This window comes from Lutra lutra, chromosome 3, assembly GCF_902655055.1.
Source record: "Lutra lutra chromosome 3, mLutLut1.2, whole genome shotgun sequence".
NCBI lineage: Eukaryota > Metazoa > Chordata > Mammalia > Carnivora > Mustelidae > Lutra > Lutra lutra.
The window spans coordinates 140127158-140137642 of NC_062280.1; the positions used below are offsets into that span (position 1 = coordinate 140127158).

Below are 10485 nucleotides of genomic sequence, written 5' to 3' on the forward strand. Positions count from 1 at the left end.
TACAGGGACCTCTTCCCCTCAAGGGTAGAGCCCAGCTTTCGCCCTTCCCCGCCTGCTGTAGCATTCTAACCAAGCAACCTTTGTTTAGTACATATCCCGAGCTAGGCACAAATGTGCTTAGGGCTGGGGATCAAAGATAAAGAAAAGTTCGCAGCCTTAAAAGATCTCACAATCTATTGGGGCACACCCAAATCAAATCATTATAATGTAACTTGAGAGGTGTGTCCCTGGAACGGTGCCTCCTCTACCATAAGTTTGCAACCACAAGTGGCATGCAAGAGCCCAAATCAAACAGCACGATACAATGTCCTTTTGTTGGGAAAGGAGGACTATGACTCATTCTAGCATTTTCTCCGTGCACAGAAACTGATGGCCTGCCTAAGAGCAATCTGGCTAACTGGTGTTGCCTTGGAGACCCAGACTACCTGGGAGTAATCCTGACAGCCCCCATCCAAGGTCGGTGTGGGAGGGGCTACCGCGGAAAGGTCAGGACTCCACAGAGAGGGAATGGAGGTTAAGAACAGGGGCCAGGAGGATATGTATGCCTTTTGATATTAAGTAAATAAGTGCATTTAAAATACACAACCAGGATCTCTGACACTTATAGTAACGAGAGCCTGGCTTATCTTCCCCCACTCAATTTTGTTGGATTTTATTTTTTATTTTTTTTAATAGAGTTTCTCTGGTGGTATTCTTGAAACTAGTCCAGAAGGCCTCCTCACTTTCTAAAATACAAAAACTACTTCTACTCCTCTTCTCACATCTAAATCAGACTCTGGACATACCCAGCCACTCAGTGTGCCTTTTAGTTAATTTTGTCTCCTCTAGCAATGGTTTCCTTTTGCTTTAAAAGAAAATTCTGCTGTTAACAAATATGCTGTACAAGCCAGGGGGCAAAAGAACTTGGAGGAAGAGGAAGAACATATGTTTTCCTTAATTCCTTCTCAAAATATGTGAGGGGAGAAAATAAGGGAAGTTGAGAAATATGCAGAAGTCACTTTGGACAACTCTCTTGAAACCAAGGCCTAAAGGAACAACCATCACAGTAACAAATAGTGGATGTAATTACAAATGAGGACATTCAGTAAATCTCTAAAACAGATCCTACAGAGGTATAGTCCACCAAAACCCACACAAAAGAAGAAAGAAAGTAAAGGCAGAGCTGGAACCCCAGGAGAGAGGAGGAAAAGCAAAAGGTGAGAATGGAGAAAGGAGAAGGCTGGGGAAGCAGGAAGGAGTACAAAGTATGAGAAGCCAGGGTGCAGGGCGGCCCATGACGAACAGCTGACGTTCATAATTAAAGTGTAAGAAATACATGTCTTTGAAAAGAGCAGACAAAAGCGAGTAGAACTTAGAGGTTCTCACCAAAAGGCACATGTGGGAGAAATGCCGGCCGCACAGAAGTGCATGGGGTGAAAGGTGAGAGCCCCTTCCCCCCACCCCACCCTCACAAAGGCACACCGTGGATGGCAGTGGGCAGGGTGCAGCAGCAGGGGCAGGCGGGAGGCCCTGAGCACCTAAGGCAATCGGCCAGGCTCTGACCTGCTGAAGCCCAGCCCGGGATACTTGTGGTTTGACAAACGCTGTCAGCTGACTTTAACAGCAAATGCTTCAACAAGCTTCCTGCCCCTGAAAATCCTCACCTAATTCTCAGCAAATGTGAGTCTTATTACCAAACAACAGCAAAAAACCACCACCTCTGGATTTTATTCAATCATCAAAAACATAACCATTTTTTTTTAAATGTGTGTTGAGAATGTATCTGTAGCAATTTTGCACGTAGCACATTAAGCTTTGTGGAACAAACTGAAAGTGTGTGAAACATACAAATGCCACTGTAATGACCAAGGTAGTTGGTATGCGATAGTGAAAGCTCATCAGAAGATTTGCCTGGTTATATCACATTTATACTTCTCTTATCTATCCTAATTCAAGGGAGGTTGGGGGTGGGAGTGATGAAGGGCCAGGATGGGCAGGTGGGGATGGTGACCAATGTCTTGTGCCTGGTGACAAATTAAAACATGTTGAATTTCCATAGTTATGTTAAAATTTCATATATCTGGTAGAGAGGTTCAGACAGTATCTTCTCATATAGCTTTAACATAAAATAGTTAATCCTGAAGAATGGTTAACATATAGTACTTTACCTATTATATAAATAATAATAAATACTATTTATGTAATGCTTAACAAATAATAAATATTTATGAGTAAATGTAGACTCTCCTTCATATACTTATAAAAAGAGCTCTGATCATTATTTTTTTTTTTCTTTTTTTAAAAGATTTTATTTAGGGACACCTGGGTGGCTCAGTTGGTTAAGCCACTGCCTTTGGCTCAGGTCATGATTCCCCGGTCCTGGGATCGAGTCCCACATCAGGGTCCTTGCTCAGCACAGAGCCTGCTTCTCTCTCTGCCTCTGCCTGCCACTCTGCTGCCTGCTTGTGCTCTCACTCTCTCATCTCTCTGACAAATAAATAAAATCTTTTAAAAATTTTTTGAAAGATTTTATTAGAGAGAGAGAGAGAGAGGGAGAGTGAGAAGGAGAAGCAGGCTCCCCATTGAGCAGAGATATAGATGTGGGACTCAATCCCAGGACCCTGGAATCATGACCTGAGCTGAAGGCAGATACATAACTGTGTTATATGTCTGCCTTCATAACAGACACATTATGTCTGGGTGCCCCTAATCATTATTTTATTAATAATTCTTTTCTTTTTTAAGATTTTATTGTTTATTTGACAGCGAGATCACAAGTAGGCAGAGAGGCACACAAGAGAGAGGGGGAGGCAGGCTCCCTGCTGAGCAGAGAGCCTGATGAGGGGCTCGATCCCAGGACCCTGAGATCATGACCTGAGCCGAAGGCAGAGGCTTTAAACCACTGAGCCACCCAGGCGCCCCTAATAATTCTTTATATCACAATTCTTTATGAAGTATAAAGTATTGGTTTGGCCTTTAATCAGAATATCCCCTAGGTTCTAGTAAGGTTAGGACTAGTATAGTGCTCTTTGCATCTCCCACATTGTATTCTATGGTTTGTTAGTTGGTTGGTTTATACCCTACTTCGTTCCATAAAAGATTTAAAATGGTTCAGTGCCTTTCACATCGAGGTGCTAAATTGTATTGAACCATATGCTACGAGGCTGTGTATATAAGTACATGAAAAAATGAGTCAATTAAGCAGCCATAATATTAGATGAATATATTTGAATAATACTGAGTACCAAAACTGAGGGTAATTGAAACAAGTTATACACACACACACACACACACACACACGTGTACTCATTTTCTTCTCTATAACTTTTTTGAACAGTAACAGAAGAAAAATGCAGAAAAGATAATGCCAGGCTGGGGTAGGTCCTATGCAGTGAGTTCTGTGGGGTCCCTATCAGAGAAATGGATTTCCATCTGTTCATAGTTATCCAAGTGAACACAACAGACTAGAGATGGGAAGATGACTCAAGATTCAATGATCTCAACATAGTCTTTGCGAACTGCTGTCATCAGTCTCCTTTTGGTTCCAAAGGGTAGGGGATACAAATCACTGTTCCCTGTAGGGAGCTAATCCTCTGTTAAAATAGTCAAACCACATAGCTCTTTATGTGTATTTACCGTGTTGAATTCTATAACAGGGTAGAGTGCCCCATGCATTCGACAAATAAAATGCACTTCATTTAAAAGAGAGAAGGATTTCCTGGGGGAACAATAAAATCAGGAATGTTACAGTAATTTTGTGAATCATGCAGGCGTAATTACCAACCAATAAAAATAAAATATCCACAGTGCTCTCAGTCTTCATTAAATACTGGTTTATAAGGCACTATTCTGTTGTTTGCTTTTGTTCAAACAAATGCTTTAAAACTAATATTCTGTATCTGTCAATACATTCTAGGTGGAAATCTTTATAGAGTTTTATGTTCAAAAAACTTGTCTAGGTCCCAGCTCTACGTACACGGTGAGCACAAGCCACAGGAGCATCACTGTGGCCCAAGGGCCCTGCGTTGATTGGGTCTTGACCAAGGGATCCTGAAATAACACAGCTAAAAGTAGAGAAACAAAAGCTAAAGTCCCAGTTGGTAAAATGGGCCTTGCGTGAGGTCAGAGGGCAAGTCAACAAGGGGAGAAGAAGGGCATTTAGAACCCAGAAGCTGAGAAAAACACTGTAGGACCCATGAGTCAACCAGAACCATTTGAAGCTAAGGCTGTGGCTGATAGAGTGGGCCCAAATATGCCTCCGCCCCCTTCCTCAGTCATTATATTACCAACTTAATTTACACTGAGAAATTAATGCCCACAAGAGATGATAATGATGATGGGGCGGGGGGAGGATGTTGGCATGACTGGTGGTTTTTTTCTCCCTGAATTCTAGACATGTGATGTAACAACTCTTAATTTTAAGCTACTTTACCTATTGACTTGAGTCACCACTGGTACAGGGACGGGAAATATTCAAACACTGCATTCTCTCTGCAGACCTACATGGAAATCAGAAGATGGCCTGGGAAACAAGGAATCAGCCCAAGGGAGGCCAAAGAGCAAAGTCACAGTGGTTAAGGCTATGATATCTCAGGCATCCTTCTGACTATTGGGGTTCCTTACTCCAGCATCCACATTAGGATCAGATTTGCCACTGGGAACAGAAATGCCACTTGGCAGTCCTCTGGGATCCAAAGCTGTGAGAAAGGGAGAACTCAAGATGACTGGAAGTTGTTTCTACAGCCTAGAGAATGTAGAGGATTTTCCAGTGTTTTTTGTAAATTGGAAAATTTTTTTTCAAATATAAAACATTTTTCATACACCCCCCTCCAAAAAAACCTCCTAGCCCTTTGGGTGGAGCCAACAGTATTCCACGATAAAATGGTCCTGATGGTATAGCCTGAGCCAGAGATGCAGGAACCAACATTCCTCACAGAATTAAGGGAGTAGAGGTACTGTTTACTGGGAATAAGCCATAGATGAAAACCCCGTGGGGACAGAGGCAATATTCCCCAACACTTACACAGGGCCTTGTTCATAGTAGGCAAAGATAAGTATTTGAAAATGAATGAGCAAATTAACAGGTAAACCAGAAAGTCAAAGTGGAGGGACGATAAGGTAACTAGTTTTAAGTACTAAAAACCACAAGAGATCAGAATCCAGGAAATTAGATTAGGTCTAAAGCACTATATAACACCTGGTAATCAGAATACAGATCTAATCATGGTGGTGGCCTCTTTTGCATTTCCTGCTGAATTAGGGTGGCATTAAGCTTCTTGATAGTTTTCAAACACTTTATTATGCAAATTTAGGAAACATAGAGCAAAACTGAGAGAATTTTATAGTACATATTATACACTGACCATCTGGATTCTACCATTAACATTTTGCATTTTACTTAGTTTATCACATGTCTATTCATTTCTCTATCCAATCATCTATTCATCTTATTTTTCATGCATTCCCAAGTAAGTTACATACATCATTATATGTCCCCCTAAATAATTCAACACGCATATCATTAATAGAATTAAAGATTTGTTGATGGTTTTTCCAAAATTTTTTAAAAAGATATTTATTTGACAGACAGAGATCACAAGTCGGCAGAGAGGCAGGCAGAGAGAGAGGAGGAAGCAGCCTCCCTGCTGAGCAGAGAGCCCCACGTGGGGCTCGATCCCAGGACCCTGGGATCATGACCTGAATGGAAGGCAGAGGCTTCAACCCACTGAGCCACCCAGGAGCCCCTGGTTTTTTCAAATTTTTCAAATTTTGAAGTGCATTTTATATATAATTAAATGCGAAATCTTACATGTAAATCCCCAAATTTTAACAAATGCTTACAACTCTGTATCCCAAATCTCTATCAAGAAAATAGAACGCTATCATTAGCTCAGAAACTACTCAGAATTTTTTAAGAGTGGTGACTTTTTTGGTAGAGGGTGGATAGAAGTGTTGAAACTTCAGCATGGTCTGATTATAGCTTAGAATAGTGGGGGGAAACTTTCCGGTAGTCCTATACTGGGGAGTAAATTGAATTCTATGAGCCTCATCTTCAGAAGTGATCTCAAGAGATCCGTAGGAATGATTGATTACTGGCTGTTCTTGAACTTAAGTCTCTTTTTTTTTTTTTAAGATTTTATTTATTTGACAGAGAGAGAGAGAGATCACAAGTAGAGAGAGAGAGATAGAGAGAGGAGGAAGCAGGCTCCCTGCCTAGCAGAGAGCCGGATGCGGGACTCGATCCCAGAACCCTGAGATCAGGACCTGAGCTGAAGGCAGAGGCTTAACCCACTGAGCCACCCAGGCAGCCCCGAACCTCAGTCTCAAGTTAAAGAAAATACTAGTAGAGACAGCTTGTAGCCAACTTCTTTGTTCTGTAACATATGGTACACTGACAGACACACAGAAGGAAAAGTACTCACTTGGAACCCCGAACTCTGTCCTGGAACTCGGTTGGCCTGACTCTCAATGCCAGAGTCCAGACTGTTCTACGTAGCTTTCCGTACTGTTTCTAGTATGCAGGCAAGTTAAATTCTTAAAACCAATGAGCCAGAGTCTTATTTCCTTTCAGAATTGTGTACTGGAAACCATTCAAAAGCTTTCTGATTATGTATCTTAAGATATTAAATGAAATTATATTATCAGATTTGGTCTCCATTTAGCATTTTGCTGTGCAACATTTTAGATGTGGCTTTTGGCATCAGAATATGGAACTTTAATCACGTTTGTGTCATATCTGGACATTGTGATGTCATTAAAATACTCTATCAAAATACCATTTAAAAACTTTTATTATGGAAATTCTCAATTACATACAAAAATAGAAAATACAATAATGGATCTCCGTGGATTTATCAACCAGCCCCAACAATCATGTTCCTCTTCCTAAAATGCATTCAAATTCACCCATATTGTTACATGAAACAATAGTTTGTTCCTTTTTATTACTGAATGATGTTCCATTGTATGGATTATCAGTTTGTTTATTAATTTATACCTTGATTGCTTGTTTGGGGGCAATTACAAATAAATACTCACCTACACATTTTTATGTGAACATAGGTTTTTTTTTTTTTTTTTAAAGATTTTATTTATTTATTTGACAGAGAGAAATCACAAGCAGGCAGAGAGGCAGGCAGAGAGAGAGGAGGAAGCAGGCTCCCTGCTGAGCAGAGAGCCTGATGCGGGGCTCGATCCCAGGACTCTGAGATCATGACCTGAGCCGAAGGCAGCGGCTTAACCCACTGAGCCACCCAGGCGCCCCGTGAACATAGGTTTTGATCAGATAAATACCTAGGAGTGGGATTGCTGCTGGGTCATGTGATAAATATAAATTTCACTTTATAAGAAATGGCTAAATCTTTTTCTAAATTGACTGTACCATTTTGCTTTTCCAGCAGCAATGAATGAGAGTTCCTGTCGCTGCTCATCATGGCCAACATTTTGTATTTAGCTCTTTATTTTAGCCATTCTAATAGGTGTGTAATAGTGGCCCATTGTGGTTTTCACTTATGTATCCCTAACGACTAAAGATATCAAACAGCTTCCCATGTATTTATTTGCCATCCATATATCTCCTTGGGGAAGTTTCTTTTCAGAAATTTTGCCCATTTTTAAATTGGGTTATTTTGTTTTATTATTGTTGAGGTTTAAGAGTTATTCATTTATTCTAAAGAGAATTACCCTTTGATCCAGTAATTCCACTACTGAGTATCTACCCAAAGAATATAAAAACACTAATTTGAAAAGATACACACACTCCTCTGTTTATTGCAACATTATTTTACAGTAACCAAAATATGGAAGCAGCCTAAGAGTCCATTGATAGATGAATGGATAAAGAAGATGTGGTTTATATATACAATGGAATATTATTCAGCCATTAAAAAAGAATGAAATCTTGCCATTTGCAACAACATGGATAGAACTAGAGAGTGTTATGCTAAGTGAAGTAAGACAGTCAGAAAAAAACAAATACCATATGATTTTACTCATGTGTGTTATTTAAGAAACAAAACAAATGAAAAGAGACAAATCAAAAAACAGATTCTTAAATATAAAGAATAAACTGATTGCCAGAGGGGAGGTAGGTGGGGCGATGGGTGAAATAGGTGAAGGGGATTAAGAGTACATTTATCGTGATGAGCACTGAGTAATGTAGAGAATTGAGTAATGTAGAGTATTGTAGAGAATTGTAGAGTAATGTAGAGAATTGTTGAATTACTACTTTGTACACCTGAAACAAATATAAGACTACATTAACTATACTGGAATTAAATTTTAAAAAAAATTATAGCAGGGGCACTTGGCTGGCTCAGCAGGTAGAGCATACAACTCTTGATCTCAAGGTTGTGAGTTTAAGCCCCACACTGGGCATAGAACCTACTTTAAAAAATTACAGCCAAAAAAAAGTTTTTCATATATTCTTTTTTTTTTTTTTTTAGATTTTATTTATTTGAGAGAGAGAGAGAGATCACAAGTAGGCAGAGAGGCAGGCAGAGAGAGAGAGGGGAGGAAGCAGGCTCCCTGCGGAGCAGAGAGCCCGATATGGGGCTCGAGATACTACCGGGCTCGAGATACTATGGGGCTTGAGATACGGGGCTCGATCCCAGGACCCTGAGATCATGACCTGAGCTGAAGGCAGAGGCTTTAACCCACTGAGCCACCCAGGCGCCCCAGTTTTTCATATATTCTAAATACAAGTTTTATGTGTGTTTGTGTGTGTGTGTGTGTGTGTGTGTGTGTGTGTGTATTTTTTTTTAAGATTCATTTTATTTTAGAGAAAGAGAGAGTGTGTGAGGGGGGTGGAGGAGCAGAGGGAGAGGAAGAGAATCTCAAGCAGGACTCTGAGTGTGGAGCTCAATCTGGGGCTCGATCTCACCACCCTGAGATCAAGACCCGAGCTGAAACCAAGATTGGATACTCAACCAACTGAGCCATCCAGGCATCCCTGAATACAAGTTCTTTATTGGGTTTGTGATCTGTAAAGATTTTGTTCCCATTTACAGCTTGTTATTAATTCTCCTAACAGATTATTTTGCAGAGCAGAAGTTTTTAATTTTGATAAAATTCAGTTTCTCAATTTTTTGTATTATGGTTGTGCTTTTGGTGGTATATCTAAAAATGGATCACAAAATCCAAGATCACCAATGGGGTTTTTTTTTCCTAGAAGTCTTACAGTTTAACATTTAGGTCTCTTAATTTTGTATGAAATATGAGTTTTGTGCCTAGGTTTCTTTTTTTACACATGGATGAATGATTATTCCAGCACCATTTTTTGACAACACTATCTTTATCGAATTGCCTTTGTAACTATGGCAAAAATAAGTTGACTACATTTTTTTTTTTAAGATTCTATTTATTTGACAGAGAGTGGGATCACAAGTAGGCAGAGAGGCAGGCAGAGAGAGAGAGAGAGAGGAGGAAGCAGGCTCCCCACCAAGCAGAGAGCCCCATGCGGGGCTCCATCCGAGAACCCCGAGATCATGACCTGAACCGAAGGCAGAGGCTTTAACCCACTGAGCCACCCAGGCGCCCCAATTGACTACATTTTTGTAGGTCTATTTTTGGCCTCTCTATTCTTACCAATAGATAAATTGATATATACATCTATCCTTTTAACACTACCACAATGTCTTGATTACTATAGCTTTACAATAAGCCTTAAAATTGGGTAGCTTAATTCCTCCAACTTTTTTCATTTTTGTTATTTTTTTTTCTTTTTTTAAGATTTTATTTATTTGACAGAGAGAGATCACAAGTGGGCAGAGAGGCAGGCAGAGAGAGAGAGAGAGAGAGAGGAGGAAGCAGGCTCCCCGCAGAGCAGAGAGCCCGATGCGGGACTCGATCCCAGGACCCTGAGATCATGACCTGAGCTGAAGGCAGAGGCTTAAGCACTGAGCCACCCAGGTGTCCCCTGTTGTTATTTTTTATAAACTTGGCTCTTCTAGTTTCATAACTTTTTCCATATAAATGTCTAATCCATTTGTCAATATCTAAAATATGTCTGCTGATCACTTCTCGGCCTTTTGGCTAAGATCAAGCGTAAAAGATGTCTGCTGAGGTTTTTCTTGGGATTGTGCTCAATGTGTAGATCAAGTTGGGGAGAATTGGCATCTTAACAATATTGAGTGTTCCAATCCAGAAGCATAGCATATCTCTCCGTTTATTCAGATCTTCTTTGCTTTATTTTATCAATGTTTTGTCGTTTTCCTCATATAGATCCTACACAGGTATCATAGATTATAGGCTTTTTTTTTATTTTAGGAGGTGCTATTTTAAATATCTTTTAAGTTTCAATGTTCAACAAATAATAAATAAATAAATAAACAAACAAATAAACAGATTTTGAATTTCAGTTTTTCGTAACTGCTATAAACAACATGTGGGCAGTTTTGTTGTGTGGAAATAAGTTTTCAACTCATTTGTGTAAACACCAAGGAGTGGAATTGCTAGATCATATTCTAAGAATATCTTTAGTTTTATAAAAAACTGTCAGACTCTCTT

General features: G+C 39.9%; 1 protein-coding gene across 1 annotated transcript in view; it reads right to left on the reverse strand.

Moving 5' to 3' along the window:
- The window catches only part of TRIM13 (tripartite motif containing 13), a 45048-nt gene extending 38376 nt beyond the window's left edge, over window positions 1-6672 (reverse strand). Inside the window, exon 1 of the mRNA XM_047723357.1 lies at window positions 6402-6672. The gene's annotated coding sequence lies outside the window, so the exon portion shown is untranslated. The remainder of the gene's footprint in view (window positions 1-6401) is intronic.
- Between the last annotated feature and the right edge of the window lie 3813 nt (window positions 6673-10485).